Raw genomic sequence first — 6,000 nt, 5'->3', positions numbered from 1 at the left:
AAAGAATAGACTTACACAGAGTGGTTAGCTTCAACAGTTATCTAATGTTTTATGCAAGTACACACGAGAGAGACGAGAAATGATTCTTGCGTGTCTTCGTGTTTTCCAAGCCCTGACATTTGGGTTTAAACAGGTTTTTTGACTCACATGCGAAGCAAAAGTGAGTCTATGTACTCACCCGAGTCGTCCGTCCGTCCGTCCGTCCGTCCGTCCGTCCGTCCGTCCGTCCGTCCGGACGTCCGTCCGGACGTCCGTCCGTCCGGAAAACTTTAACGTTGGATATTTCTTGGACACTATTCAGTCTATCAGTACCAAATTTGGCAAGATGGTGTATGATGACAAGGCCCCAAAAAACATACATAGCGTCTTGACCTTGCTTTAAGGTCAAGGTCGCAGGGGCCATAAATGTTGCCTAAAAAACAGCTATTTTTCACATTTTTCACATTTTCTCTGAAGTTTTTGAGATTCAATACCTCACCTATATATGATATATAGGGCAAAGTAAGCCCCATCTTTTGATACCAGTTTGGTTTACCTTGCTTCAAGGTCAAGGTCACAGGAGCTCTTCAAAGTTGGATTGTATACATATTTTGAAGTGACCTTGACCCTGAACTATGGAAGATAACTGTTTCAAACTTAAAAATTATGTGGGGCACATGTTATGCTTTCATCATGAGACACATTTGGTCACATATGATCAAGGTCAAGGTCACTTTGACCCTTATGAAATGTGACCAAAATAAGGTAGTGAACCACTAAAAGTGACCATATCTCATGGTAGAAAGAGCCAATAAGCACCATTGTACTTCCTATGTCTTGAATTAACAGCTTTGTGTTGCATGACCTTGGATGACCTTGACCTTGGGTCAAGGTCACATGTATTTTGGTAGGAAAAATGTGTAAAGCATGTGAGTCGTATGGGCTTTGCCCTTCTTGTTTGTTTGTGTAATTTCTTAGAAATGTAATAGTAAACTTTTAAAATTTAACAAACTTTATTATTACACCGTCATCCTCCTGTTTCCGCCCCCCCCTTTCTCCCCCACTTTTATATTATATAACAAATCATAGTACTGTTTAAGGCGTATGTATAATTAACGCCGGGGGACAATAATCCGCCACGAGTCAGTCACTCTCACGGTTTGGTCACTACCCTGCATGTGACGGTCACGCTTGTTGGGCACAGGCGCGTGAAACTGTAAGACTTGGACTCATGACTTGAAGTTTTGTTTGCCCCTTATATATAATGAACTAGAGGAATACCCGGCTTCGCCGGGTGAATCGCGAGACAGAGACAGCTAGACAGCGTGGCGGTTCACCGTCTTAGAGCACGTGTGACATTTTCATCCACCAGTTTGTGCCCACACAAAGGAAGGCAAGAACATACAGAGAGACAAAAGCCGCCAGACACACACACACACACACACATGATTTTCTTCTTCTTCTTGTCGTTCGCTGTTAGATCGTCAGTCCGGACTGCAGGGCGAAACGTGCTGTTCTCACACATGATTTTTATATGGTGCTTTACACGGCTTTACACGGGAACGTCTGTGCGGGACATCCTTTGTCAGCTATTACAAACAATATTTGCGTAGACATACGCTTGATATCGGTTAACAAAATGTCTGTCTGTCTGCCTGTCTGTCTGTCTGCCTGTCTGTTTGCCTGTGTGTCTGTTTGCCTGTCTCTTTGCCTGTCTCTCTGTCTGTCTGTCTGTCTGTCTGTCTGTCTGTGTGTCTGTCTGCCTGCCTGCCTGCTTGTCTGTCTGCCTATCTGTCTGTCTGCCTGTCTGTCTGTCTGCCTGCCTGCTTGTCTGTCTGCCTATCTGTCTGTCTGCCTGTCTGTCTGTCTGCCTGCCTGTCTGTCTGTCTGCCTGTCTGCTTGCCTGTCAGTCTGGCAGTCTGTCTGTCTGTCCCCATCTCTCCCCCCAACCTCCTCTCTCTCTGCGTGCGCTATACGGCCACAACGGTACCTGTGTTGATTAACGTTTATTGAAGCCATTTACGTATTTGTATATTCACTGTTTATAGTCATTGTTTTGCCATTCACATTTGTCTACAGCAACACTGATAGATCAATGAACTTATAATTCCGTACACTTTCAAAATTGTTCACAACATCGTATCTAACATTTGTGTTTTGTCGTCACCCTCTCGTAAAATACGCCAGGTGTTTGCATCCTCATATTACTTTGTATTTGCTTTGTATTGACGTATTTCTCACTATATTAGTTTTGCTTTCCCAACTCGATGCAGGTGGAAATATAATAAATATGGATGATTGTTACCAAATATATATCGTCACCTGTAAAGATTCGTATGAGTGGATTATTATCGGTCACTGATATAAGCGATGGTGGCATAATTTGACTGATTCGGGAATGTTTGGTGTGTGTGTGTGTTTGTGTGTATATGTGCGTGCGTGTGTGCGTGCCTGCGTGCGTGTGTATGTGTGCGTGCGTGCGTGCGCGTATGTGTATGCGTGTGTGTGCGTACGTGTACGCGCGCTTGTGTGTGTGCGTGCGAGTCAGTGTGCGTGAGTGCATGCGTGTGTGTGTTGGTTGTGTGTGTACGTATGTGTGTGTGTGTGCTTGCGTTCGTGAGTTTTTCATAAGGTAGTGTCAAACACAATCACGCAGACACAAGCACATAAACACACACACACATACACATACACACACACACACACACACACTTTCTCTCGGCTCTCTCTCGTTGGCTTTTCCCCCCGCTCGCCTCTGTTGGTGTCTGTCTGTCTGTCTGTCTGTCTGCCTGTCTGTATGTCTCTCTTTCCCTCTCTCTTTCACTCTCTCTCTTTCTACCCACCCCCCTCTCTCTCTCTTAGACAAAAATAAATCAATTCAGCGCCTGTGGGCTGTCTCAATGAAGGTCTCGCTCTAGTAGTTCACGGCTTGTGTGCACAGCTATTTTTGCCTGTGTCGTTTGCGACTCTCACATGTCGCAACGTTGTCCATATATTACTCCTGACGTCAGTGTACATGTGTGTGTGTGTGTCGTCAAATCGTTCTTGCTTTCTACAGGGATTCCTGAGTGACTTTTTCATTCTCTCAGGGTGTGGTTGGATAGCTGCGTTACGGTATGAGGTACATGTAGTAGATATTTGAAGATTCGGGTGTAGTGTGAACGTTCTGCGAGAGTGGAGTATGCAGTGCACCCGTATCGGAAAACTTCAGGTAGGCTGCTTTCTGCTTTTTCTGTGTTCCATGGAACAGTAGTGTGTGTGTGGGGGGGGGGGGGGGGGGGGGAGGAGGGGGTAGGGGCAGAAACAGAATTGTGTGTGTGTGTGTGTGTGTACAGAAACAATAGATGCGTGTACGTGTGCGTAATGTATAACCTATAGTTGCCCATGTCATACACTTGTATAGGCCTACATGTGTAGGCTACTCAGTTTCGTAATTGTGAAATAAGCTGTGTTCACATGCACGAAAGCGTTTAACTGAGTGTAGGCCTACGTACACTGCGACCCCGCGTCCCACTCTCTCCCCCCCCCCCCCTCTCTCTCTCTCTCTTTCGCTCTCTCTCCCCGTTGAAATGAACCTTGTGTTTACTCACTCAAAGGCGTCTTACGTCTCTCTCTGTCTCTCTGTCTCTCTCTCTATTGCTATTTCATATGTTACGTGGATTTCCATTGGTCAATTGGGCAAAACTGAGCTCAGTGCAAAAGTGATATCGACGACATTTCCGTCGATATCAGTTTTGATATCGACGACCTCTTTATTGCTTCCCCACTTCAAAAACAAAAACACCAAAATTTAAAAACAAACAAATATATATGAAAATGTAATGATCCCAGAATTTAGTTGAGCAAGTGACTAAAGACTTTTTGAAAGAAAAGACATTTTGAAATACTGAAAAGTACAAGAAAAGAGTGAACAAAAAGAAATAATAATCAGAGGGAGGAATATGGAACAGCCAAAACTGAGACAAATACTTTTGTAATTTCTTTACAGTAAATACAAAATGTCCAGAGAATTAGCAATATATCTAACATTGACTGACTGTGTGATGATATCTTCTGCTATTGGTCTGTTTCGACAGTGATATCAAAATCTCGACCTCCGGTCTCGATTTTGATATCACTGTCTCAACAGACCATAGCAGAAGATATCATCACACAGTCCGTCAATATTGGGTACTCTCTCTCTCTGTACGAGACATGTTAATTTTACAGTCCACCCGAGGCAAATACCCCGTGTCAATAATCTCCCTCGGCCCGGAATTCCTACCACTGTTGCGTAATTCGTCGCCGTGTGCAGGTGCCCATCATGTGTGTGTGTGTGTGTGTGTGTGTGTGTGTGTGTGTGTCAGTGCCAGTGTGTGTATATATGTGTGTGTATTTGTGTGTGTGTGGTGCCCATTGTGCAGTTGCCCATTGTGTGTGTGTGTTTGTGTGTATATATATGTGTCAGTGTGTGTGAGTGAGTGTGTGTGTGTGTGTGTGTGTGTGTGTGTGTGTGTGTGTCGGGTATGTGTGTGCATGTGTGTGTGTGTGTGTATTTGTCACTGTGTGTCCCGTCGCGATATAACCTTCGTGGTTGAAAACGACGTTAAACACCAAATAAAGAAAGAAAGTCACCGTGTGTGTGTGTGTGTGTGTGTGTGTGTGTGTGTGTGTGTGTGTGTATGTGTGTGTATTCATGTGTGTGTGTGTGTGTGTGTCGGGTATGTGTGTCGGGTATGTGTGTGTGTGTGTGTGTGTGTATATATATGTGTGTGTATTTATGTGTGTGTGGTGCCCATTGTGCAGGTGCCCATTGTGTGTGTGTGTGTGTATTTATGTGTGTGGTGCCCATTGTGCAGGTGCCCATTGTGTGTGTGTGTGTGTATTTATGTGTGTGGTGCCCATTGTGCAGGTGCCCATTGTGTGTGTGTGTGTGTGTATTTATGTGTGTGGTGCCCATTGTGCAGGTGCCCATTGTGTGTGTGTGTGTGTATTTATGTGTGTGGTGCCCATTGTGCAGGTGCCCATTGTGTGTGTGTGTATTTATGTGTGTGGTGCCCATTGTGCAGGTGCCCATTGTGTGTGTGTGTGTATTTATGTGTGTGGTGCCCATTGTGCAGGTGCCAATTGTGTGTGTGTGTGTATTTATGTGTGTGGTGCCCATTGTGCAGGTGCCCATTGTGTGTGTGTGTGTGTATTTATGTGTGTGGTGCCCATTGTGCAGGTGCCCATTGTGTGTGTGTGTGTATTTATGTGTGTGGTGCCCATTGTGCAGGTGCCCATTGTGTGTGTGTGTGTGTGTGTGTGTGTATTTATGTGTGTGTGTTTGTCAGTGTGTGTGTATATATGTGTGTGTATTTATGTGTGTGTATATATGTGTGTGTATTTATGTGTGTGTATATATGTGTGTGTATTTATGTGTGTGTGTTTGTCAGTGTGTGTGTATATATGTGTGTGTATTTATGTGTGTGTATATATGTGTGTGTATTTATGTGTGTGTATATATGTGTGTGTATATATGTGTGTGTATTTATGTGTGTGTGTTTGTCAGTGTGTGTGTATATATGTGTGTGTATATATGTGTGTGTATTTATGTGTGTGTGTTTGTCAGTGTGTGTGTATATATGTGTGTGTATTTATGTGTGTGTGTTTGTCAGTGTGTGTGTATATATGTGTGTGTATTTATGTGTGTGTGTTTGTCAGTGTGTGTGTATATATGTGTGTGTGGTGCCCATTGTGCAGGTGCCCATTGTGTGTGCGTGTGTGTGTGTGTGTGTGTGTGTCGGGTATGTGTGTCGGGTATGTGTGTCGGGTATGTGTGTGTGTGTGTGTGTGTGTGTGTGTGTGCATTTGTCACGTGTGTGTGTGTATTTGTCACGTGTGTGTGTGTCGGGTATGTGTGTCGGGTATGTGTGTCGGATATGCCGTGTGTGTGTGTGTGTGTGTGTGTGTGTGTGTATTTGTCACGTGTGTGTGTGTGTGCGTGTGTGTGTCACTGTGTGTTTGTGAACTCAGTTGTGCGCATGTCTCTCCCACCCTCTT

The 6,000-nt window shown here is 44.4% G+C and overlaps 1 protein-coding gene across 1 annotated transcript in view; it reads left to right on the top strand.

Moving 5' to 3' along the window:
- Nucleotides 1-2,965: 2,965 nt before the first annotated feature.
- The window catches only part of LOC138980917 (uncharacterized), a 40,708-nt gene continuing 37,673 nt past the window's right edge, over nucleotides 2,966-6,000 (top strand). Inside the window, exon 1 of the mRNA XM_070353777.1 lies at nucleotides 2,966-3,190. The gene's annotated coding sequence lies outside the window, so the exon portion shown is untranslated. The remainder of the gene's footprint in view (nucleotides 3,191-6,000) is intronic.

Source organism: Littorina saxatilis, linkage group LG11 (genome assembly GCF_037325665.1).
Source record: "Littorina saxatilis isolate snail1 linkage group LG11, US_GU_Lsax_2.0, whole genome shotgun sequence".
In the NCBI taxonomy this organism is placed as follows: domain Eukaryota; kingdom Metazoa; phylum Mollusca; class Gastropoda; order Littorinimorpha; family Littorinidae; genus Littorina; species Littorina saxatilis.
Note: the sequence above shows the minus strand (reverse complement) of the source record. Positions and strands in the feature narration are given on the sequence as shown.